Source organism: Grus americana, chromosome 18 (assembly GCF_028858705.1).
Source record: "Grus americana isolate bGruAme1 chromosome 18, bGruAme1.mat, whole genome shotgun sequence".
In the NCBI taxonomy this organism is placed as follows: Eukaryota; Metazoa; Chordata; class Aves; order Gruiformes; family Gruidae; genus Grus; species Grus americana.
In genome coordinates, this window is record NC_072869.1 from 4893623 (window position 1) to 4921076 (window position 27454).

General features: G+C 44.5%; 1 protein-coding gene across 3 annotated transcripts in view; it reads right to left on the reverse strand.

The window, feature by feature from the left end:
- RAB11FIP4 (RAB11 family interacting protein 4) overlaps nt 1-27454 on the reverse strand; it is a 129380-nt gene that overhangs the window by 36233 nt on the left and 65693 nt on the right. The window contains exon 1 of one of the 3 annotated variants that reach the window (XM_054846714.1): nt 16417-16549. The exons of the other annotated variants lie outside the window; for them this stretch is intronic. The gene's annotated coding sequence lies outside the window, so the exon portion shown is untranslated. Of the gene's footprint in view, nt 1-16416; nt 16550-27454 lie in introns of those variants that run through there. 3 annotated transcript variants of the gene reach the window in all.

Here is a 27454-nt window from a genome sequence, read left to right on the forward strand (position 1 = left end):
TCAGCTCCACAGAAGATGATGTTGCATGGTATGTTTTTCCCATCTGAGACTGGAGGTCTATTCTCTTGTCATGATTTCAGGCAGCTGAGGAATCTGTGCAGGTTAGTAATTGCTCAGATGACCACCGACAATGAAATATGTTCCAGGCTTCATGCTTAGTTTGCACGAATAGGATCTGGACACTGAAGACCCTCACGAGTATGGTATTTTCTGAATCCATCAATAGCAGACTTGCTGCTTTTCAGAGGAAAGCCATACAATGGCAGGCATGCTCCACCAGGACCATAAAAGCTGGCCCCTGGAAACAGCAGGGCATTCCCTCACACTCAGTTTCCATCTTAACACATTTTGGTTTTTCCTAAATCCCATCTGCCAAACACCCACTTGTACATAGTGGTATTTGCAAAGTTTGCGTACCCTTGAGTCCTGTCCAGGGTTTGAGGTTAGGATAGTGACAACTACCTTTCTCTTAGTGGAGAGTAGACTTTTATCCCTGTTACCACAGGAAAGAAAAGAGATGGCTACACTGGCAAAAGGATGCTTGGTACTGCCAGATCCCTCAGATGAATAAATCTAAGCATCCTGAAAAAGGTGCTTGCAGAAGCATGCCAGAGGAAATTTGGGCAAGATACTCGCATTTGGGTGCTTAGAGAGGAAGATTGCTAAATTACCTGCTGAAACCAGGGGCTCCTGGCCAGGAAACGCCAGGCAGGGTACGTTGTTGAAAGGGTTTATGGCAGGGCAACCTGCTGATCTTGTACAAAGCACTGCAATTTCTTCGGGAGCAATTCTGAACAAAGGCTGGCACCTCCTCTGCTGTTCCAGAGGCAGAGTCCCTCCTCTCAATCTCACTAACGCATCGCTCACAGGCTAGTCACTCTAATGACAAGAAACTGGAGCTGAAATGTGAAGAACAGAGACTAATTAATAATGAAGATAATGAGATCACCAGAATGTATGTAGCAAACCCACATCTTAATTATCTCATGAAAACCGGCAACTCCAATCATGCTTTGAGGGCCTTTAATCATGCTCTCTCTGATGAATATTGGTGAGTATTTTGCACAGATACTTATGTAAAAATACCTTTTGTGTGGGTTTTCCCCCTACAATAATAGCTGGACAAGTTACTACTGCACGTAACTGCTCTGCTTCGAAATAAGATATCGCAGACTAGTAATTACAGCTGGTCTGATCTTCAACTCATCTACTCTCATCTTATTTTGGAGTGCCTCCTTTGAAGCAAATGCAATGAGACTGGTGTGAATTACTGCAGTATTATTATGAACCCCTTTTCTTACGGCAAAACAAACCAAGAATGATCCCTAATTAAGCTAGTTTCTGCCGAAACACAGGAAGCACATAGTCCCTGCCCCAAAGATCTTACAATCAGAAAAGGCAAAGATAGACTTTGAGGTAGGGAAAAGGGGACAGAGGGAGCGCAGAATGAACTCTTTCCCAACTACAATTTGTTCCCACGACTTGTTTGAAAGGGAAGTCAGGAGGAGGCTAAGATAGGATGAACACAGGAAAAATGTGGAGCTGCTGCACTGAAGACTACAGGGGGGGAAGAAGCAGGCTGTATTTACAGAAGACAGAGCCTCTTCTCAGCTTGCTGCAGTTTCCTCCCTGCCCTCCCTATCCCTGCACCCCCAGATGTGGTGAGGAGGTCAGCTCCAAATAGAGCTGCCTGGGAACACTGCTCTGGGTGGAGCAGGCTCACCTCAACCCCTGCTCCCACTCCCAAAAACTAAGACCCCCAAGTGTCTGCAGAGAGGCTTATTTTGGCCCGTAAGGAAGCAGCTCTTTAGACTCTACACCATGGGGTAGACCATGGGGGGCTGCTCTCCCCATGATCCCCATTAACATTAATAAGAGCAGAGTGCTTGCTTGTACACTATACTCAGGAATACAGCAGGCAGCCTGGCAGATCAAACAGCACAGGTCAAGAGAAGGGCTTGCAACAGAATGTCTCTGCGCAGAGAGCACTGAAGGCAAGATGGGGTTGGCTGAGGGCCCATTAGCATCAGTTCCTTGGGCCTATAATGAAGTTGGACCTAACTCTACTACACACAATTATAGCATAAAGACATTTCAGGGGACTTGCCCATCACACTCACTAGAGATGAGATACTTACAACCTCTTTGCCATCAGTAGGTTACGTTTTGGTTGCTTAATGAGGCTGCATTTGGAGAGATTTTCTGTGTTCCTCTCCAAAAGCCTGAGGGACAGTAAGTCAAGAACTGTGAATCCAAAGACCAGATAATGGAACGGGATATACACCCACCTCTGAAAAGCAGTTTATTTTTTGCTCATCACTGCAGCTGTATCATTAGCTTTTTCTTATCAAGCTCGGAAGGTGTCTCGTAATAGTAGCTGTGAATCCACGATTAAAGCACCTTTGTCAAAAGCATTACAAAAATATGCCAGGCACAAGATCTATTCTCTTTAGTCTTTGTCAAAATGCCAAATAATAAAAACTTAAAATAAAACAACAGGTTAGATGAGCAAATTCAAGTGAAAAATACGTAGCCTGTCCTTTAGAAATGGGCTGGGAGCACTGCACAGACTGAGGGCATGGACACATTCACTTCGCACATAAGAGCACAGCAGACAGGTAGGAAAAGTGTGAGCAACCCTCAACCACTTCAAAGCCTAAGCCAAGGTGGAACCCAGCAGCTCCATGTTGCACCAAAAAGAAGCAGACGCAGTTACTCAGCTGTCTCTGCTGTGGCAAATGAACTCAGCTCCTCTGTGGCTGCAGTGACAATAGGCTTTATTGGCTGGTTTACCCGAGCAAGCAACTGGCCAGGAGTTAGGCGAGCCTGGAGACATGGATGGAGCAGCACGTGCAGCTCTGAGGACTCTGCCTGCATAGTCTGTAAAAGACAGGCTGCTGGCTGAAGAACACACCTTTTGGTAGTGTCAGCTCTGAGCATGTTTTCATGACGTGGTTTTAAGCTTTTAGCCCCCACTCTGCAAAATATAACCTGTTAGCAGAAGAAAGGAAAAAGAATCAGCTGACCAGAATAATTCATGCTCACCAGTGGCTAATATTTCTCACATAGCACACAGCTAACAGCAAGGTTGCAGAACAGAGCATCCTAAAGCAATGAAAAGCCTGTACTGAGCTCATGGGTGCAACTTCATTTTGGTCCTGTTGCTTGTTTGCATTAACATATCTTTTTAATCACACAATCACATGCTATTTCCCACTGGCCTGGATTTGTTGGGGACAGAGACTGGATGGTGCTCAGTTTATCAGCAACTATTCAATATCTGCTTTAGTCTCCTTGATCAAAGTGTAGCTTCATGTCTTATTTACGGCTACTACTAACAGCCTGCTCTGTAGACAGAACTATTTCTTTCCCTCCAAGCTCTTCTGTGTTGTTCATCACTCTGACATCTGAGTGCTTTGCAAAGATTAATTCATCTTCATAAAGCCTCTTCAAAATGAGAGAAGATGGTATTCCCATTTTACAGATCAGGAGCTGTTGCATAGACAGATTGAGGTCAAACATTTCCACTCATGATAGGTCCTAATATGATATGTCTCAGATCTAAATTTTTTTAGATATCTTCAAATATAATGCCAAAACAAAAATCTTCTGGTTTGAGTGTTAAAACAGAGCTCTGACTGGCTCCTTATGAAGTCAGGTATTACAAGAACTGGAGAGGAGTAGGAACTGTAAATGCTGGTCACCAGAAATAAGGATGAAAGCTTTCTGACTGCCAGTCTCAGGAATACTGAAAACCAATACAGATAACCCATGTGAATATAAAACACATTATGAGCCTTCAATGAAGCAGCAAAATATAACTTGAAAAACTACACACATAGGAATTTTTCTCTGCAGTTTACAGTGCAGGACCAAATCCTGAGAGCGCAGTTTAAGGTAGGAGGATTTGCAGGTTCTCTCCATTTCTTGGGGTCTGGCCCATTAAGCATGGGCAAAACCAGGAAGCTTTGTAGTGTAGAAGACCACCCTGGGAAGGAAGGCTTTTGTTTTATTAGTGTGTTAAAAGCATCTGTGGATCAAATGTGCCAGTATCACTTTACAGCATGAAAATGCCGCCCAGGGGACTCTCAAGACTCATCTTTTCAAACGCTGATACCTCTTTGTCAGTTTTAATAAAAGGCAGCTACAAAAACAAAGTGGGCCATGTGGTCTCAATGAAGCAGAGACTGTGGCAATCAATAACAGAAACAATCTGCACTTACTTGCTGGGAGAATTTGCTTTTAGCAGCAACATCTATATAACAAGACATCACTCAAGACCACCCTATGCTTTTTCTTGGGACAATGAGCCCACTGTGCCCAAAGCACATCTGTGCTTATGGAGATTTGCAAATCCAGGACAGTGTTTAGACTGATAACATGACCATGCAACATATGATGATGGATCAGAGCTTGCACGATGTTTGATCCTTCTTCTTCTGTCCTAAACTGGACACTTTTTTGTCTCAAAAGAAAACTTCTCTGATAGAAACATTGATTTTTTTTTAATGCAACATAGACATTATTTTCTGATGCACTTCATGGTCTCTTTTCACAGGCCACAGAAGTACCTCCCTGCCCTGCACATGGGTCTGCCTAATATAAGCTCCTGTCTCCAGCCCCGTTTTTTAGCAGATGAATGAGGTAGGCATACAGTTAGGAAAGGGAACGAAACCTGGGGAGAGGAGGGTCATGGAAGTTAAAAGAAAGCCTTTTTCATTTGTTATCTCTGAAAGAGACCAAACTGTGCCACAGCAAATATTTTTTAGTTGAGACTCCTGATACATCCCAGGCCCCCAGACTGTGCATGATTTAGATCAGTTAAATTACACTGCACATCGAAGTTTTATTGGTTTGGAAAGTTGCAGCTGAAGCCATTAACCACTGCCATCTCCACGTAGCATGTATCTAGTAAGTAGGGCTCCTTAAACACAGACGATCGTCTAGTCAAATGCCACCAATGCCACAACCCATCAGGAACAAGGTGGCCTTTGCTCAGTCCCCTGGCACTGACAGCTATGGTCTCTCCATGAAGGCTAAGAAGGGAGTTGTTTCACAGAGGGACAAGAAGGTTATAAAGTGTAGGGGAGCTGAACCGTTTGCTGAGTTTGACCGTTTTCACAAGATTAACTTGGTGCGGACCTGCCTGCAGCAGGGGCTCAGGGAATCTGCTGTCGTACAGTGATCCGTAATGTCTTGCAGTGCCAGCGCTGAGCACCGCAGTGCCGTGCCAGCTGAGCTCCCATCTCCCACTGTCACCTGTGGCTGCATGGTGACAGCACAGTGTGACAGATCCCAACACCCCAGCCTCTTGCAATGCAGTTCCTAGGTCACCATGGATACAAGGGACACACGAACCGGTCCATTTCCTGTGGTACTCAGCTGCATTCCTTATCTTTCACTTTTCAGCAGATTCCTGGCTCTTTGCTTCACCAAACAAGGAACCAGATGTTTTCAGTTCCTTCTATCTGAGAGACAATGCAACATTTGTGAGCAGAGGAGCTGGCTCGTCAGGTTAAGCATGTTTCAGTAAGTTATGTTAATAAAATCATGTCAGTCTAAGTTGCAGTTGCTGCAAATTTGTATATGCCTGGTTCAGGATTAATTTTGGGTTTAGGATCTTGGGTCATACAGAAAGTCAGGGGCTCAACCATTAGTTCTATCCAGAAACAGAATTTTCATTCTTGGATATGGCTAAAAAATAGCAGCCATCAAAATATTAATATATGGATGGAAAACCCCTGGTACTTTCTATAAGTAATGCCTACAAAGCATTTCAGAGGCATGGTTGGGTATTACAGAGAGAAGTCCAATCTCAGTAAGAAACATACAGATTTTAATTTAAAAGTCACACGTGGACAGTCTTATCAGCTGAAACATGAATTGTATTCTAGTCTTAACAACGCAGTATAAACATCAAAACGGTCCAATTTCCAACCTGGACCATCCCTAGCACATTCTTTAACCTCTGTGATTTGTGGTTCCTATTCACCATCCGTTTGCATTCATATTGAAATCTAGCAAGCCAGGTACTTCCATCAGCCCTGCACCGCAGGAGGAATACACAGCAAGTCAATTTTCTGTAGCACCAGAGAATGACAACTCAATACTTTCCATGACATTTCATTTTTGTGGATTTTAATCTTGTCCCTAAGAGACAGGAGCTACTAGCCACCGCTGGTTTGTGGTTTTTTTGCAACTCACAGATGCATAATAAGGAGAGGATCAGTGGAGAGAGAGAAAGAAAACAAGATTTTCACATGGTGAAAGTGGTGCGTTGGAAAACAACCTTCCACACCTCCAGCAAGATGAAAACAGAGAATAAAAGAGAAAAGATACATGCAGAAAACTTTTTTGCCAAACCTCGCAACCAGAATTATGCCCTCTTCCTCCATGCCACCCTTGCCCATCAGATCCCTTTTTCAGTATTTTATTCTGGTATCAGCCAAGACCCAAATCCAAGGCTCCCTGGGGGCATAGCGCTGTACTGTGATAAGCCAGCTGCATGAAAACCAGGAGCTAAGTCAACAGAGTTCAGTGAACATCGAGAGAGTGAGCAGCAAAGGGGATTTACTTTGAAATGGAGCATCTATGAACAACCAGTTTTCATAGGGACTAATGGACTTGCCTTGCTCCCCAGGTAGATAGATAAAAAGGCTTAGAAAACTCTGTCCTGATACTACAGCAAACAGCTCTACAAGGGCTATGACAAACTAGCCACCTAATGCAGAGATGAGAAAGCAACAGGGATTTTTCTTGTACAGTCATTTCATGTTCTGGCCTTTGCTCTGGCCCAGCCAACTAGAGACAGAGCCTCTCGGGACACAAAAAGCCCAAGATCCCAGACCACAAGACATAAAAACATTTCTGTGCACTGATTGCCTCCTCACAATAACCTCATTATCACAGCTGTCAATCAACAGGACAAACCAGTCACTAGCATGGGAACTACTGATAAGAGATGCTCACCCTCAACTGCATTTGCTGCCTGGAACAACACAAGTGATCGCAGCTTTAATACAGCAACAGTTTCCTCAAAGCCAGAGCAGCAGCCTCTGTCCTGTCTCTTCACTGCAAAGGATGGGTCACATGAAGAGATTCCCTTTGGCTCTGTGTCACGCTGCTGGGGCTGCAGAGTACAGCCCCTTCAATTCCATACCGAACTACCACTCATATGGAGGTAATTGTTTAAAAATCAGATGCTCACACTGTCATTTAGATTTATGTCCCACAAGGTGATGTCCTGTGATCAGCTTGAAAAACCTAAGGGCCTTTTTCTTACAGATTTCCCAGCACATAAATCTTGTATCCACTTGCTATCCCCCTTCATAAATGGCTATACAAAACCTATTATTAATCACTCACCTGGTATGAGACCTCTCTGTGTTTTACGCAAGTCCTTGATTTACTGATAAAGGGTGGCTATATTCCTAACTATGCCAATATAAGGCTGGATTTATCACTTGTGTCCAGTTCTGATGCCAGTACTCCTCAGCCACTGTTCAAGACAGTGGTGTAACAGTGAGAATTTGGTCCTGATTTATTGACCTGAACAACTGAAGTGTTTTTAACAAATTTCAGAAAAAATCTGTCATCATTTTAAAATCAACTAAAAAACATCTTTCCCAAGGCAGAGATGTTCAAAAACCTACCAAATACCCTCAACATTCAGCGCCTGAATCAGAAACTGTAACAGATGGACTCAGAGGGCTTTTTTAATATTGGCTATTAATAAGTGCAAATGTTCACAATGACAAATGCAATATATTTTTAGTCTGTACCAGGATATTAGCCTGGTCTTCATCAGCACTTTTTGTCAAACTTCCCGCTTTGACATAAGCCCACAATACTCTAGCTGTGAGGCTAGTGTTTGTCTAAATATGCGGACACACAATCATGAACTCCTTCCAGCCTCACGTTCCTGTTTCAGGGTAAAGGTCTGTGAGCATTCTTGCTGGTCTGACTACCTGCAAGGTGTGTCTGTCCATCCACCTTGCTTTATTTCTCCCCCAGCATCCAAGAATATTGTTGTAACTGGGATTGTTCAATGATTGCAGCTTAGTTAACCTGGAATTAATCTAGTGTAAATCAACTCCGAATCAGGCTTTGCTATCAGAATGAATGGATTAACTCACGGAATAGTTAAGTAGGAAGACCTGGCTCTGTACTATGAACATCACAAATGCAAATGTCTTTATTAAAGTCAAGTCTTTCATTGCTATTTTTCAGAGAGTAAAAACTGGGCAGCAGTGATGAAGGAAGACGAGGCTGTACGCAATTCAGCCTCAGCAGCACGGATCAGCACGTGCACAAGGTCCCAGTCACCTTCTGTGTCTGCCATGTCTTTACTTCCCAGCTCAATACTTGTAAGCACAGCTACACCAACACCTCCAAAAGCTCAACAACGTGAAACGACCTTGCCACGCTGTGAACCTTGGCTGTAAGCAATGCAAATATTTTGAATCTGATTCTTGTGGCCATTTCCCTAGGTTACACATGCAATCATAATGGTTCCCAAAAGAACACTCTGGTAAACATAAACTGTGATAACAGTTTGACAAATGCCAGCTGATGTAAAATGGACCTATTGTTTGTGTTTAACTGGAAGCAGTCAGGATTTCATGTCTGTAGTTTGTGGTTTCTTCTGGGCTCATTGCAATAGTTTCTATATAACACAAGGTTATTCTCATTTTTAGATGGAGAGCACCAGAAAGGACATGGGGAAACCTGGGGTTATTGCACAGGGGACTCTGTGCTGCTCACCTGCAATGCTGCTGTTCTGTGAACAAACAGCTGCACTGTTCTCCCCAAATTGCCACAGGAGAAGCTTTGCTCGGTAACTGGCCCTGTGGAGGTGCCGTCTGGAGCTGCAGGGCAAACACAGAACAAGGGAGGATGTTCCAGGACAACAGGGCCTGGATACTATCAGTGTAATTTCATAAAACTTGCATTAAAGAGTGCCTACTGCCATTTCACTGCAGAGAAATCTGACCTAGAGAGGCTATGGCTTTTAAAGGTGTTCAGACACCTACACTTCCTACCCTTTAATTACTTCTGTTCCATATTTGTGTGATAAAAGCTCAAAGAAACACTTAAAGGCTTTCCTAAACAGCAGGAATTCAGCCTAGGTGGTCTCCAGCCCTAAAACTACTTCCAAGTGACTTCTCCAAGCTCAGACACATGACAAAGTTAGGACTTCGATATTCATTTCCCCATTCTTGCAATGCCGCCCCCAGGGCTCTGATGCAGTACCTTGCTGGGATGGATGCTGCACTGGGCTAAAATTATCCTCACCCAGGAAATATTTTCCTCATGCATTTGGCTTCACTCCTTCTCTCCTCCCTGAGCAATGGGCAGCTACAAGGAGAGAGTATTTCACATGATTAATTTTCTGCTATGGCAGAGAGGATGCGTTTACTTCTACATCTGTGTTTTTGTTCACTGGTGCTCAGACAAATGACTAAGCCGTGGGCAGCGATCTGGAGTGACAGCAGCGCTCTGGATCCCAAGCACACAGCACAGCAGTTATTTGTGAGGGTGGCTGACTGGACCAATTGTCTTTCCTTCCCAAGTGATATTAGCATTTTGTCATTAAATCATACTTAACATCAAAACTGAAAGTCTCCCCAAGGCCTGAATAAAGTACATCACAGAGCTCCTCAGCTGAAACCAATTTTTCATCTGCTGCTCCTGGGAAAAGTGATGATTTTTTTGACATCCAAATATGCTAAAGCAAGCTGGCCACCAGATACAGGCAGCCCACAATAAACCAGTGAACACCAGCACTTCTGCCAAAGCCTGGTCTAAAATCTACTGACATCAGTAGCAACTTACCTTTCATTAAAGACACATTTTGCCTTGGCCCTCAGAGTCCTCATTCTGTTATCTTTGCTCATGTTGAGTCCCAACTATGCTTTATGAATGTCTCCATTGGTTTGAACTGGTTTCCCTGTTAGGTGCTGTTGATGCATTGCCTGGGGACAGTGCTGACCATGCGAGCGATGGCTCCTCCAGGCAGGCTGAATGTCTCCTCAAGGCTGGGAAATGGGCTTGGGACTTCCTGGTACCCTCCCTCCTTCCACCAAACTAAAGGGGAACGGAAAGCGTGTCCTACCAGACCGCTTTGCTCCTACAACTCTCTGAATGCTGCTAGCCCCTCCTTGCTAGGAATAATTTTTATCTTTCAGGCCCACAGAGAATAAATGCTCTTTCTGTGTTTTGGCATTTTCATGCACTTGGAATAGCAACAGATATGGATTAAATGCTGCAGATACATGGCTGAGTGGCAGCTCTGCCAGAAGAGTTTACATTCATACCCGCCCTGCAGATACAACTGCGCTGCCTGGAAACAACATGGAAACTGCAAGTCTGGTGTAAGATCTCATGCAAGTCGCAGGGGAAAAGTACCCTTCGCTCCAGAGATAAACCTGCCCTCCCTCTCTTTCACTCTCTTTGCAGAGCTGGTTTTGAGGATGCTCAGACCAGCCTTACATGTTTGTCTTCCACACCTTTGCACTGCTCCCATGATTTAATTGCTTCTGTTTTACATTTGGGTGACCAAAGCTCGAGACAAACAAGTACAAAGGCTTTCTCAAATCACAGTGTAACAGTAGGTGGTCCCCCCTATGGCAATCACACATCTTACAATTAGACAAAAGGAGAATGAAAGAAATAATTGCAGTGTCCATATAGGGCCCCTGCTGTCAATTATCCCTGATGTGGGGTGTCTGCCCTCTGTTTCTTTCCTGGTGGGTCAGCCCCAGGCAGGCAGGGGCAGCACTGACAGCCCAAGGACGGATCAGCATCATCAGTCACTCCTATCTGATGTCCAGCCTGACTGAAGATTGACTTCAGCTGCCTGAACACAGACATTTAATGCCACTCTAAAGGCCTAAGATATTCAAGGCATTCACACAGATGTGGCACAGCCCCTCCAGGAGACCGTGCCCACACAGCAGCACCACGCAACTATTGGCACAGGCACCCAGGAGACAGGGGCTACAGGTGAGAAGAGACACAGCCTCCTCGGGTGCCACAGCACAGGGCCCCTCTTGGCACCGTGTCGATGTGAACACCACTTCACTACGCAGCTGCAGTTCGCTGGGCTTGTCAGGATGTCTGGGTAGCTGGAGCTAAAGGTACCCCAGTCAGAGCCATCACCCTTTTTAATAACCTGAGCACGCTGTGAGCTGTGTGATTCATTCTCCCCTCAGTCTCTTCTGCAAAGTGCAATTTAAGTGGAACAGCAACAACTGAGTTTCTCCACCTGAAACCCACAGGAATGCACAAGACCCAGGGGACTCTCCTTTGATGCTGCAGACACCGTCCTCACCTGGGAACTCCCCCCATGGCTATGCAGGCTCCTCTTAAGACAGTTATTGGATTACAACTTCGGGCTCAGCCTTTGTGCTTTAGGCTCTGTCAGACTTGTTTAATCAAGTAATGTGACACTTCCTTCTGTAAAGACCTGAGATCTACTTCCCTGGCAGCATGCCTTTTCCTCCAGGAGGTCAGCCTGGATCCCTGATTTCTGATGTGCTGCTGGCAGCAGGGAGATGAAGCAATAAAAAAAATAATAATAAAAAAAAACATCAGGATGGTGTTATTTGTCAGGTAAACCTGACAGGATGGCCTGCTTGAAAAGGATATCTCAATGAGCTCCTGCAGGCTGACCCATTTCAACCCCAGAGAGCAGGATAGGCTGAGCTCAAAACTCTTGACTTCCTCCCAATTCCCATTGGGTTTAAATACTTGAGGTGATTAAGGAATGAGAAGTGAATCTCTAAAAAATCAGAGGTGGCACAACAAATCTTGGACACAAATTTGAGCAAAAAGGCACCATAAAAGAGATGTTATCTATTAGTCTAGGAAGTTTACTGAATAACCTACCTTGCAAGATTTCTTGAACCAGGAGTGGTGCTCAGATCTGGAACATCCTAACTGCACTGAAAGTCTGCTCCCTAATTCTTATCTCCTTTACATATAGCTTTCTTGTCTCCCTTACTCATTTCTCATCTTTCAGCATCTTTTAATTCTTTTGCCAAGCCATGTTTAGCAAGCAACATAGAAAAATGTCACAGGAAAAAAGTCAGCCAAGTTTGTCCCTTTATAGCCATATGTAATCTTCACCTTGAAAAGTGTTACAAAACATCCCAGGTGAAATATTTACTAAGACTCAGAACTGAGATGCCACCATCTCACCTGGATGCACTGGTACCTTCCTTGGTGAAGAAGCTGGAAGAACCTCCTGCCCCTCTCTTATGCAGCAAACCCCAGGATGAAAATTTCTGGACAGTCTCTTCTGCAGCATGTGACCAGGCAAAGCAAGTCTTGTTATTTCATAGAATCATAGAATGGTTTGGGTTGGAAGGGACCTTAAAGATCATCTAGTTCCAACCCCCCTGCTGAGGGCAGGGACACCCTCCACTATTTCCAGCATGCAAACTCCATTGCCACTGATTGCTATGAAAAAGGAGCTTTAGTTGGGCATGAATGAAAGGCAGTGACTAAAACATTGTATGAAATTGATTTAATAAGGTTCAGTGATTGAAACAGGAAAGCTTTCCCTTAACAATTTGTTACAGGCCAGATTCAGCCACTGTGACCAGCTCTGCCGTCAGCCTAATTGAAATTTGTGCAGTGAGTGGGGGCAACAATCTTTGCTCTCAATTAACTCTGAAGAAAAGTTGAAATCTTTTTAATCATTCTGAATTATCAGCTCTTCTTTCATCTGATTTTTTTAAAAAGGTCTGGATATTTACACAGTTATTAAGAATATTCAGAGGTATCATAATTCACAGCCATAATTAAACTGCGTTAAACTGTATTAAACTGCACGTTTCAAAGCTAGGATTCGAGATCAGGAGACAATTCGCATTTCATTTGGAGGGAAGCAGGTAGGAATCTCCTACAAATACCCACTGCAAGGTCTGCATCTAGTCCCAGCCCATCCTGTCACAGACTTCTGACTGCAGATTGAATTGGATGTATCTGGCTTTTCCTGTATTTTTGTTACAGATATAAAAAATCCAATTTTGCCATTCTTGCTTATACTGACCAGCACCTCTTCTGGAATTACTCCTTATAGCCTAACTGAACTTGTTTGTAGGAAAAAATAACACCTCATGGTAGCTAAATGAGACCTTTGTGTCTGGATACAGTAAAATTTGGGGGCAACCAGACCTTGGATTAGGTCTGTTTCATACGATCTAAAGGCCCTATTCCCAGGTCTCAACACGTGCTGCTGACCACTCGCTTATGCCCTGAAAGCAGCAATGTGTGTGTCATTACCCAGACGTGGTTCCCAATGGCTTCTGCAAGCAGAGGCAGTGCTCGGGCACCGGGGAGGAGCAGCAGCTGAAGCTGCAGAAGGCTTCATGTGAGCATCTTCTCCTCATGAAAATATCCCTATTAATAAAACAGTAGGGAATGCAGAAAAGCAGATTTATCTCAGAGTAAAATGTTTCTTTGGGAGCTCCCTGAGGAGTCAGTAGCAGCTTGTTACGGAGCTAACGTCTTTTACTGCCGCAGCCACGTAAATAAGAAATACTTCAGTGTTAGAAGCAGTTAAGAGAGGCACGAAGCAGGAAAGCTGGGCAAGCAGAACAAGTGGCTTTGAGTAACAAAACCCACAGCTACTGGAAAACCTCCTGAAAGGTTTTGAATTTGAAACAATCCATGACCTAATTAGGTGGCACTGTTACTGGAGAATAGAGGAAGGAACAGAAAGAAAGGAGGGGGAAGATAAGGGGGGAGAGACAGAAAGGCCTAAATACTTAGCAGACCAGTCCAAGCTAGAGCAGACCAAAGCTGACGCTTTATTTAACACACACAAGCACGCTCCATGAGGCACGAGGGATGCGCAGATGAAATGGGACCTTCTCCATGCCTGTGGACAGTCTCCTCATGGAGCAAGTTTTACACACTGCGATGAATGGGGGAAACAGACAGGAAAAGTCATATTTTGTGGGGATCTGGAATGAACAAGTAATATCCATGCTGGTTTCTGTTACTAAAATATCACATTTTTCTCTAAGGGGAAAAAATAGGTTAGGAATCCCTAAGCAGCCTTGTCGGAAACAAGTATTAAAGTGAATTGGGCCAAGACATGATAAGGATGTGATCTATTCTGCATCTTTCCCAGAATGATTCCCCACCAGACATGGCAGAAGCACAGTTCAGAGGCAACTGGCACCTCTGAGCCAGGACAAGCACGATTCACATGCACAGGTTACTTGGATGACACATAGCAGTTCGCTGCAGGAACAGGCCCAGCAACTCAAAACCAAGCAATATCATACTCTTGAGGTCATCTCAAGTGGCTGCAAGGGAGTAATCAGGAATATCCACACAGATACTGCCATGGAGTGCACAGACACAGTGTCTCTCCAAGGCAGGGGGCCCTGGAAAGCCCAAACCATCTAATCAATCACACACTACACACCAGGAGTTCCCCATATGCCACCTGAACCACCCTGTGCACAGCGGAGCAAAGGGACACACACCTCTTACTTGCCATGGCTTTCTTGAACAATGACAGGCCAGACTCTTAACTAGGATGCACCGTCCCAGCGCTGACTTCCCTGAGCTCTGCTGATTTAAATGGTCTGGTATTTCCCAAATGATACTGGAAGAGGAGAAGAACCAGGCCAGCCAAATCCTTGTCACTTTTCAGCCAGGGAGGTTACAGACTGAGCCACAGCTGGCTTCCTGCAGACACCCTGCTGTGAGCAGTTCTGGGCAGCAGGAGAGCTGATGAGGTGCAGCAGTCTCATCTGGCCGCCATTCAAATACGACAGCCCCTACTTGAACTACACATTCATTCAAACAAGGAACCAAAGCGACAAGGATCTGGCCTGACCATCAGCTGTTACCACAGATGTGTGAAGCCTTTGAACTAAGTTTCTTTAAACTCACAGTCCTCCCCACAAAAAGCATTTGTACAATTGCCGATCAAAGAGCATCGATAAATCGAGTCCTGACTTCTCTTCCTCCCACTGCAGCATTCACTATTCCCAAAGGAGCAGATCTGAATTCTTCACTCACTGTACCACTGTACTCTGTGACTAATCTCCTTCATCACCACAAAAGGAGCTGCTGAGAAGTGCTGCCATATCAGGATGGGTGGCACAGAGCGGTCCCTGCCCCTCACTGCATGACAAGCAGATACACTCATCTTGCAGGCAGCCGCAGAAGTCATTATCCTGCACAGAAGCCGCGCGGGCTCTCCGCATTGCTGCAAGCTGCCTTCAGTTTTAGGCAACTGAGCTGTCAAAGAACTGCAGGTGAGGCGGCCAGCCACTGCCCTGGCCTCTCCTTGGAGGACCACAGCCAGCCCCTGCAGGGAGCGCGGCCAGCCCAGCCCTGCGCTGTGCCTGCGAGTCCCTTGGCTACCACGTCCTTCATACGAATATGCTTCTTCGCAGGATGTGCCGCTGTCTGTGCACGTCTCTGCCCTGAAACACTTAACCCAGGAGTGCAGACATACCTGCAGTGATTGCTGTTTGCATCAAAGGCACGGGAAGAGGTTGCTATGAGCACCGAACCAGCCAGTCATACCCACCCAGCCCACGTCCAGCCCACGCAGGCATGACACATGCCAGGGAGAGAAGGCTGTGTGTGGGCCCGCTTTAACAGTGGCAGCTACAGTGCACAGGGAGATTAGCTCCTTCCCTGAGGTCATACTGAAAGGCTGTGACAGAGGCTAGAGATGAATTCAAACACCTCTATCCTAAACCAGTCATACAACCACAGCTGTGCTCTCATCTTTAGTTTGGGATACCTCTGCAGGGCCTGTATTTCCACAATCACTTTTTACTCCATTAAAAGCAAACACAAACACTTCAGAAAGTGGAAAAGCTCAGGGGGAACAAGAACTCACTGCACATTCTAGTTCTGCATAAGAAAACAGACATCTCAGAAAATACAGTCCAGCCCAGCTGAATTTCTCATCTTCAAAACTACACTGCTTTACCACCATATCTGTCTGGAAATGGCTCGCTGCCCACCGCACCGCCGGACTACCCTGTTGCATCAGCAGCGCAGGAAGAGATCTGCAGAGCCCACAAAAGGCATGTGGGACTGTGGGGAGGCTCCCTGCATGCAGGCAGCTTTGCTGTAGGTAGCACTGCGCACACAATGCAACTAGCTTGCTCCTGAAAAGAAAAAGCTGACAAAGGGAGAAGGGTCAGGCTCTGCTTTCCCAGTCTGTAAAGTTTTCTAAGACTCATCTCCTTCAATCTCATACCATTCAGTTAATGGCTAGTTAGAGCACTTTCACACTAATTGAAAGCAGACTTCTGTATATTTTAACTATGGCTTTTAGCCTGATTTACATCCCTGATCTAAGCACACTTAACAAAATATGCCTTCAGGGGGAAGAAAATTTATCATTCCTTAATTTAAAGTTATACTTACTGAGAACGGCTGTGGAAGCGTCTACAGGGAATTTCAGGGTCTCTACGCCTGTCTTGGTAGCAGCTAAGTTTTCTCTCTTGCGTTCGCACAAGCGGGATGTGAAGCCAGACCTGGGACACACTCTGTGTCTGTGCTGATGAGGGCTCTCAACTGTGTATCGTTGCCAAGACACCCGGGAGAGACTCCAAAGCCTCCAGATCTCACCCTGGCTAAGGCATTCCTAATCAAATGCTCCTTTCAACGGGAGCTTCGGCCATGGGCATCGTGCAGAGCTGCAATCAGCATCATTTTCTCTGATTCAGGTGAAGCTAAACTGTGCAGTGCTTAATATTGCTTATTAACAAAACATTTCCAATCTGGAACTGTAACAAGCTCTCTGCATTAGCCTTACTTTTGAAACAAATAAATTTTCTGTCTCACCCTCCTGCTTTGAGTTGCTCAGAGGAGATCACAGAAATGATGGCAGGATTGAAGTCTGCCTTCAGGTTTGATGCTGAAGCCTGCAGTGGAATCAGTTCTTTCTCAACAACTGTAAGAGTCTGCTATGCCAAAATTTTATGACCTGCAGTTGCAAGATTCTTGACATCTGGAAACAAAGAGAATTCATAAGATCTGTTGCTGCAGTAACACATGTGAATAAACTTTTGCATTATGGCAACAGATCCTGGACAGACAGGTCTCATGATGCTAGATGCCAGTACAAATTCACAAGGTCTACCCCAAAGATCTCACAGACCAAAATACAAGATGCATGGAAGCTGCAGACAGCAAGAAATAGCCAGATGCAAGAAAACAAAAGTCTGAAGTGCAGCAGAAGCCAAACTGCTTATCTGAAAAAATACCACCTCTCTGCTACCTCTCAAGTCAGTACAATAGGTGTCATTTTGGGCTCCTACCCTTTTGAATTTGTCGTCCCTTTCATACTGTGTTAATTGTGTTAATAGCTATTCCATATCTTAGTGGTGTTAAGATGGAAAGGTTCACAAAGCTCATGGAAGCCTGTGCAAAACCAGATGAGATTAATGGGCATTTAAGAATCCCATTTTCCATTGCTCCTATGTTACAGCCAATCCTAAATGCACTCCAGCTTCCTTGTTCAACATTAATCTTTGTTTCTACAGGTAAGTTGATTACAATAAAAATGCTTACATTATGGAAGTCAGATCAAAGCACTTCAAAATTATCAGTATGACTGATCTGACAGATTTTTTTTTTCTATGGATCACAAACAGTTCTGATAATGGCTTCTTGAATTAGGATAGGCAACATTTTTCAGTATCTTCTTTCCTCCTACAGTTACCATTATGTGTGTCTAAGTAACTTAAAATGCAAGACCACATGTAGTGTGGCTAAAGTAAACCAGTTAAATGTATCTCCCCAGTAGGGCCTCAGTTCCTGATTTCAGATAACAAGGTTGTAAAGGAGGGTGGGAAGCAAAAGGAGGCAATAAGGTGAAGGAAGTACTGAGAGAAGATAACTCTGGTTTTGCATATGGGTTTTCACACTTCTTTATACTCCCAGAGACACATTTTAGAAAGAAAAGAACAAACTGCTCCTCTGCCTGCTCCTGGCACTGCATCTGCATTGAGCCCTGTGGTGTGCAGCCTTCAACCGGCTTCATCATTCAGCCCAAAACACATTAAGCATGAATATTTCTGCAAAAAAGGTGATCATCTGTTAGTAACACTAGTTATGGACACCCCAGGGAGAGAGACACCTGGGACAGCTCATGTTCTTTACACGCAAATGCTGAAGGCACATCACTGTCAAGCAGCTGAGGCTCAGCTTCTAGGTCAAATCACCGCGTGGTCGGGCCTGATGCAGCCCCCCTCCATAAAATTTAGGAATATAGTAAGCCTGTATAGCTTCTTAATTCAGTGCAACTCCATTTGGAGCTTGCCTAGAGATAGCCCAACATAAAGAAATTTTACTCCTTATTCAAAAGCCCCACTGCAGGACTGGGTCTGCTCAGCTCAGCAGCAAGGCCGGCATCGGAGCATCCCCCAGCCCAGACCAGGAGCAGTGATGGAGCTTGCTGCAGCTCAGGGTCCTTCTCCCAAGGGCTGGGGGCTACAGGGCAGGGGATGAAGCCAGTTCTCCCATAGAGTTAGGACGTGCCTGGGTTGGACATTGCGAACCGAGAGGGAAGGGCTCCACAGCAAAAACTGGTAAAGATTACAATCATAAGCCGAGCATGATTAAAAATGTATCTCTCTCACTTGCAATTTCCATGAATCTTTCAGAAGGTCTAAATCTGAGAAGGTAAATTAACTCCTTATCTGTGCACACTTTAAGCTTTTTAAAAAGCAGGCCTGAAGTCTGGAATAAATTCAGCAGGCAGCAATCTTTTAGCCTTACATGGGAAAATTTGCCTAATAAAACACTACGATTTTATCAGGCTGTTTCCTTCTGTTTCCTCTCTGGTAGGTAATGGCAGTTACACCCACTACTTAGTTTTGACATGTGTAACCCAGAAAAGCCTCAGTTCACTGTAAAAATGCCAAGTGATACGTTTCTTTGTTAGAAGATGTCTTGGGGCTCTTGTTGCATTCTTCTAAACACATCAGGAAAAAATAAATGCATTGTTAACAGCTAGTAGAAAAGCACCATGCATTAGCCATTCTTCTTCTGAATGGAAAAGAACAATTTCTGATGAAATATAGTTCCTGTTATATTCCTAGATTGCTTTACTGGATGGCTGCCCTGTCTTTCACCAGCCTCAGGCTGAAAATAGGAATTCTGAAAGAGAAATTCTGATACTCTCAAAAAGAATTAAAGGAAACTGTGAAAGTTCTCACTAAAATGATTTTTTTAAAAAACTGGGGTCAATCAATTTCTTAAAATGTTTCTTAGATGTTTATGCAATTAAACAGATTTGTTAAAAATCCAGTCAGAATGAAATTGAAACTCTCCACTCTGAAAGACATCAAAATGAGATGCTCTGAAATTTGGGCATAATTTCCTTTCTCCTGAGCCAAAATGTTGTCAAAACCAGTATTTTATGGACATTTCAATTTTGACAGAAAACAGCTCTACCATTGGACTTGGCACTCTATCCAGTGTCTCAGCTAGAAAAGCCTCATAAGAAAGAGAAGGTGAAAGATACCCAGAGAAAAAATCACACCAAGCTGGACCGCAGAGGTGAGGGACTGGTGGCAGGAGTGGCTGAAGGGCTGAGCTTCCTCCTGCAGCCGTGCAATGGGTCAGGACCTGCTCCTGGCACCGCAGTATGGCCATGGGACGGCATCTCCTCCCGTTAGTTACTTCTGTGCTGCTCTGGAAAGGCAACGCTGCCCCGTACGCTACGGGATGCATCTGTGATCAGCTACTCCCGTCTAGCAAGGGCTGCTCGCCGTAATGCCGCTTTTGTAGCCCAGCATTGTACAGCAGAAAGGCTTCAATCTGCCTCCTCAATGCCTGTCAGAATGCACTGTCACTGCACTATAGCTGAAGTTTCTCCTGGTGCTACAGCAAAACTACAGCTATTTATAAGCTATCTTATTTCCAGATTGCACTTCTTCCTAGTAGGAGATACAAAGACACGTATAAAAGGCAATTAAATAACACACAATAGATTGTGTTAACTACTGGTAACTAAGAAGCCACCTTGATCCCTTTCTGCATCTAAGATATTCACCACATGACACTGAGGCCTCAGCTCACAAAGACTTTTCAATTTCAGATTAAACATGTTGCATTGGAAATAGCTCTGGTAACCCACAGCGGCAGATTATAGCTGGCAAAGAGGAAAGAAGGAATGGCAGAGGGAAAACAGGAGGGGATAAGCATTTGCACTGGGAGAAGGGGTGCCAAAGAAAACCACTATTTTAAAAAAAGTTTTACCACCTTGCTGTGTTTCTAGGACCTGGGAATTGCCTGACCACAGAGGAAGAGAGAAATAATGTGGACTGTCTGTTCTTGCAAAGCCCGATTCCACTTGTTGGAGCTCCATTTCTTGAAACGCGATCAAAATCTGGAAAAAAAATCCCATCCTGAGAGAGACTTAACTGAAAACTGCACCAGTAAGAATGAAATTGAGCCCCAGCATAACTGGAGAAGACAGACCCATGGAAGGATATGAAGTCTCCCCAACAGCACATGTTGGAGGTGGCAGTTTTTTATAGGAAGACTTTATTTGCTTCCAGCTTGCATGATTGCTTCTGAAAACATGGCTTCCTCCTTTCAGGATTTTCTTGCAGAAACTTTTGCTAGTTGCACTCCAGATGATTCACATTTAGCCTTAGAGACTATTTTTAGCTGCTTTTCTTTCAGCACATGTTCTTGGAGAGTCCCTGCTATTTATATGGTCTCCATTTCCCTCCTCTTGGCTTCTCTGGGGAGAGGCTCCACGAGGCCAGCTATTGAGAGCAGAGCTTGCACATCATTCCTCCTTTTGTGTCCTCCACACAGCAAAGCCAGTCAGAGCACTTCTGAGGTCAACAACAGCAGTCTTTATCACCAAGATAGATAATGGAAAGAAAACAAGCCAAGGAAAATCAAACACACTCCAGTTCCTCAGTGTTTGCAAGGCCATCCTGAGGCTAGGCTGGGCAAAGGTCTGATGATCTGGACACATGAAGAGAGATGCAAAGCTGAAGGTGTAAACATGCAACAAATACATACAGAGGCAGCTGGGTACAACTGAGCACTAAAAACCACGAGAAAATTACCACAATTTGTCTGGGGTAAATCTGACACCAAGACATGAAGTTACCTCTTTGTTAGAGTCACATAGCTTTAAAAAAATAGGACATATTAACTCATCAGTGTGTCCGTGGCCAACATTGTGGTAGGTGTACATATGCCGTTTGAGCTGGACTCTGAAGTCTTAAGGATTAGTTTTATAACTTTGACACAGATATTGTGGGACATAGTTAACAACCCAAAATACACGCACCTAAACAGTTACCTGCCCAAGAGGCAGATCTGCAAGTGGGAAAGTGGTTTGTATCAGCTTACATTGATTTCTTTCATATATGGGAACAGTATCGATGTATTAAATCAGTTTTACACTGGTAAGTCACATAAATGAAGGCCCATCTTGCTTTAACTATACCCATACAAAAGCCTATTTTTATGAAACATAAGAGTTTAATATTGTTGAGGTTCCTGCCTCTCTTCCAAATGTGGTTAAAATTTTTGAATTAGTCTAAATTTTTTGATGGATGTAAGTGGGACTCACACATGCATGCACACATACACACACACTCAAACATTGGGAAACCTAACTAAAACATAAGTAAATCAGCTGGACATAGAGGTGAAAAGGTATGAATGTTAAGTAAGCTTTGACTGTAGACTGTAATTTTTATCTTCACGGTCCTCCTTGGCTTACAAGTAAATCTCTCTGCTGCCATGGAAAGATTCAGCATGCTCTAATATATAACCTAGCCTTTTAAGATTGTAGATTGATCCCAAAAGTATGGCTCAAGCTCGTTAGCTTATAATCTGTTACGTTAGTAAGAGCTCATAGGGAGCCAACATATGGATGTACTTCTGAGCACATTAACAGCTGTAGTATAGCAGCTAAGTCCATTACACTGAGCAATGAAGTTGGTTGTACTCTTTTCTTTTTGCCAATATGGCAATAATTAGGGTTGCTGCGTGGTTCAGTAGACTAAATGAACTGGTGGACCAAATTAATCCCAGGAGTAATTCAAGGAAGACAGAGGAGTTACACCAGGCATCATGGCCCACTGTGTTCCTCTCCCTGAAACCCTTGCTTGAAAATATTAGCTATTTGCAGGCTGAAGTCTGGGCCACTAAATGGTAATTAGACAGCTACATAGCAAATAATTACCTGATTATGAGATGATTAATTAGCATGCTGTCAAGATACGATTATCCTGGCATCTAGGGAATACACTGCATTTCTTCTTTGCTCCTTACAAGATGATGACAGCAGCATAAAGCACTTCTGCCCTAAATCCTTACAGAAATGAACAGCAAAAAACCCAGACAGTAGCACTCAGAGTCCAGGGATTTAATGAAGATCGAAATATGCAGGCAGACTGACACAGCCCAGTCCTGTCACAGCAAGTCAAAAATAGACAAGGAAACAGCTTCACAAAGAGCAAGAATCAAGTAAGATCCTACCTGCACCATTCCTCAAATACCCTGAATGCACCACTCCTAACCACAAGCACGCAATCTCACAGTGGGAGAGAAGCAGTTTCTGGCTACGTGTGCATGGCAGCGTAGGCACCATACTTCATGACCATTAGCTCCAAATCAAGCCTTGCAACTTTATTTTATAGATGCCTGCAGGGATTGGAGGGTAACAGCAGATACACCTCTGGGCCCTGAGACACCAGGAAAAGGCAGGAAGGCTGATATGGTAGGGAGAGGCAAGATTTCCAACATTAGCTCCTTCTAGCAGAATACAGCCTGACCTAATTAGTTAGAACATGTCTGTTTGTACAAGGGTGCAGCAAACTTACAATGCCACCCTTGACTGTTTTTATAAAGTAGATTTCACACCTACTAATCTTGCTAGGCTAGTAGCTTCATAAACTAGTGTAGGTAAGCAAGAAGGGCATATGTCTTCAGCATCGTCACAACCAGAGCTTTGATCTTTTCTCTGGTCAAGGCAAGCCAGCCCTGCTTTGCACTCTGCCTTTCATTTGGGCAAGCTCTGCAGACAGAGGAACAAAGAAATTTCTGGAAAATTATTAGCCCATGAAATTTAGTATCCAATTCCACCTGTATGCACAAAAGTACTGCTGAATATTATGTATACTCAGTTATAAAAGCTGGGCCAGCAGACAGGACAGCAGCTGAGACATAGGTACGGGTTCCCACTTGGTGATGGACATCTCCCAGGACCTCAGTGGTACGTAGTCACCTAGCTTTTCTGGAAACCAGTCTGACTCTGCCACCTACCTGGGCCTTATCACTGAACAGCTCAATTTTGTCTTCTTCGAACTTGGGACGCATAACAATTTCCTAGCTCCCAGAGAAGCCGTGAGATTAATTCATTAGAGCCTATGAAGCACTTTGATAGTATAATAATGGAATAAGTACTGTAGATAGTTTTTATGCTAATTCCTTCATCTACATATCTGTGGCCACCGCCTCCAGGAATTTAACAGATATATTGTATACAGAATAAATCTCTCAGAAGTAACAAGCCTCAGTACCAAGTTTGCAGATCATTTCCACATCTCCCCACCTGTGTAGGGCCACCCTACACTTGTCCCTCCAGGATAACGAGAGCAGCCTACTGTGAGATGGTGGTGAATGACAGCCCGAGGGCACAGAGCCTGTGAACTATGCTGCTTTGCACATCTTTGCACTAGCCTTAGGGGGAAGCAACCAGGGTGGCAACTCCTTTAAAAATCCCCTAATGACAAAGGCCATGCTCACCAGCTCTCTGGGAAGATGTGCAGGCAGTCTCTCCCTGGCTGGCCCATTGTTCCAACTAGTATTTTCCTCCTCTTCCTGTATGTAAACGCCACTAGTGCTTCTCACATTCAAACCCTTCTTCCAGGCCAGATCCTGTAAAATCCTTAATTCTAGATAAACCAAAGCACCCAGGTGCCCAGCCCCTTTGGAAGCAACAGGAATCAAGTCTCTGCGCATACTGGTGACACAAGGCCTCCCAGGTCTCCTGGCCATCCCCTCCCTGGGAACGCTCTACATTGCAGCCCGGGTGCTGAGTACACTGTGTTGAACTTTGTCTCTGTTACCCCTTAGCTAGATGGCTCCCAATTAACAATTTTGTGTGAGCCCAACCAGCTCTAGACAATATTTTCAAATGCGACCACTGTGAAAGGAAAAAAAAAAATAGGTCAAGAGGATTATGCAGGGTGACTAATGATTGCTGCATGCTGGGCTGAGATGTGAAGTCTGGCTGTGTTTTCAAAGGTGCATAATGATATGTCCTTGTCTGACCTGTGGTGCTGTTGACACTTTTTCTGAGTTGATGCCTTCTCACAAATCCCCATTAGGCTGGAAGCTTGAACGCCCACCGTGAATGATGCCAGTGGAGTGGAAGGGCTATCAAACTTTGCAGAACTCCCATTTAAGTTTCACTTCATTTCTTAAAAGCCAGGCAGTGGAGGCAATTATTTAACTGCCAAGCCCTTTTGGAGTTGTTTGCTGAGGGATGTGGCTGCTGTTCTCAGGCTGTGGGGCACAACACGTTAACGTACAGACAGTTCCCTTGGAGCAGGTCAACAGATAAGAGGAGGGGGCTATTCTGCTCAGCACAGCTGGCACGTTTAGTCAGGGGAACATGCTCTGCCAGCCAGCTTGCCATCCAAATAGCCAGAACTAATAGTTTTATCCTTTTTTTACTGATAGGGAGGACAACATGGTGTGATAGAGGGCATGGTTCAGCCATCCTGCCCCAAAATCACAGGAGGTTTGTAACAATAGGAAAATTAATTCAGCTGTTTTCTCTCCTGGTCCTGTGTTTAGCATTTGACTCCCTCCAAGTACGCTTTTCATTAACAGGGAAGTTAGAATTCATTTTTCCTATCTGATAAATGCATCTGTATCAATCTCTCCATGCTGGTCACAGAAATATGTCCCTTTCTAGCTACAGAAATTGCTCAGCTATAGCTGAGCCAAACCTATAGTTCGCCACAGCAACTCCAGAGAAACAAATGGTGCAGCAGCATCAGAGAATCACAGAAAGCAGCCTTTTGTTTCTATTACAGTCCCTTCATGGATAAGAGTATAAATAGAACCATAGAGAAGTTTCCTTGACAAAACGCAGACATACCAGGAAAAACATAACTTCTGGTTCAACTTAACTGTGAGGAAGATCTGAGAGACATTTCATCTCAGACAGCAGAGGCCAGCCCTTGCATATGGGCTGTTGGCAGCCTGGCAAAAGCTGGGTGCGATGACGCTAGACTGGATGGTGCTGGGCCCTAGACATGGAGCAGGGAACAGCAGGTGCAAATCTGTTGTAGGAGGCAGGATACCTTCTTCAATTTGCATAACATTTTTTTCAGAAGGCTGCAGGAAAAACTCCCAGCCTGAGGAGTAACATTCAGCTGTCCAATAAAGCTCACAAGCGTAGGCAAAGTTGTGAGAATATTAGCGCTACCAAGACCCTTCTGAGGCACCATCACATTGATTTTCTACAGCTGTTAGGCGATGTTCACATTTATACGAGGAATGGGGGAGCACAGCACATATGTACATCCCGCAGTTGCCTTTAAAATAAGGTGTTTTAATTTCCAGACAATCCTACATTGGAAAAAGAACAAAAATTCCTTGCTATAGCAAGAGCAGTCCACTGTGACTGAAAAGGCAGAGCCCAGGCCAGGCCTTTCCATAGAGTCCCACTAAGGCATTGCGAACTCCAGGCTCGTAGAGGGCCTGGGCTCCCTCCTGACCCCCCGAGGTACTGCACAGCATTTAACAGAGGATCCATTTCTGCCCCATTGTTAGGTCTCTGCAATCACAGGCTGAGAAGAATAATTTTGCGCAAGCTCCTTGATTTAGATCAACCCCAAAGTGACAAGAATACTTTTCTTGCTTTTTTAAAGAAAAGCCTGCTGGAGCCAACAGGCTGATTGTTCCATAAATCAGTTTCTTTCCCAACTGTAAAATCTCCAATTGCACATCCCCTGTCTTTCATCCTAATTAAATAGTGATGTGAAGTAATCAGCAGTATTATCAATGGCCCTGGTGCTGCACAGATACTTCTGGATATACAACGTTAGAAGGAAACAAAGACAATGAAGAAGATTCCCCCCCAGCAGCTGCACCAAGACTAGCAGGATGGCTGGAAACACCCATGCAAAATCAAGACACCCCACGGCTGCAGGGCGAGCCCAGCTAGGGACCCACAGTGCCCCATGTTCTGTAAAGAACAGCTCATGGAAGGGCCCCTCCCTGTGCTAAATGTTATATAGGTTTTTTTTACCATTTCAGCAGAGAGTAAACTACCTCCAGTTACCTTTCATATGCTATTTCCATAATCTGGTCAAATTAAAATACTGAACCATTCTTAAACACTTGAACCCTGCCCTTGACACTCACCTCCCCCTTCTAATTAATCATGTTCAGCATGGAAGTGTTTAAATGCCAGCAGAATGAGGTGCTGTGAGACTGAGTTGTCAGCAGGGGTGAAGCTTTTGGACCCCATGTCATCTAAGCAGCAGCTTCAGATGGTGAATTACCTCAGGAAACAGAAACGCGTGTGGTCCATGTGGTTCTTGTTACCCACTGACTCTTGTGGAAGCGGCAGGAGTGCGAAGGCAGCTCCAGCCTACTGGAAAGCGGGAGCTGGATAAAGGATGTTGTGCCCCCCCAAGCAGACCTGTCCCAGGGAGCCATGCTAACAGAGATGAGCTGAGAGCAGATAAGGGAGGATGTCCTAATGCAGTTTGAACTCCTGGGATCTGATTCAGCAGAGTCCTTCCTTCCTTGAGTATCAGATTCCCTCATAAGAAAGAAGATATTACATGTAAAGGCGAGCCTATACAGAATGCAAGTATCTAAGTCAAACTAAATATGAACGTTTGGTACGGTAAATATTGATATACTCCTAATAGTGCTGGTTTCTTCCCTTTCACATCTCTTCCTTCTAAAATGAAGTGGTCCCGTCCTCCCAGGGGAGAAGCAAAGGAAGAGCCCCACGTGACAGGCACTATAAAAATACAATCAAGAGAGACTGTCTTTTCCTGTAAAGGTTTTTGATCTAATGAGACTACATACAAGCTAGAGGAAAAGCATGTCACTCAGCAGCACAGCAAGTAATGCCCTGGCTCTAAATCAGGAAACATCTGACAATTGTGTTCATGGGGAAAAAAAATGTAATCTTCAATAACTGCAGAGAAAGTGCTCCAGGACTTTCTCTGGCCCTAGGATTTTGCTTCATGAAGCACATGGGTCAGTGTTATTCAGTACATTTCACTGCTAAAACTTTTCTTTGTAGACCAGTAGGACATCAGTCACTCTTGGCAGGGCATCTTCTGCAGTATCCGAGCACGAACTCTTTCCCCTGTGATTCAAGTACCACGAGATGGCACAGGATGTCTCCTAATAGCAAAGTTTTGTCATGGTGCAGTAATCCGAG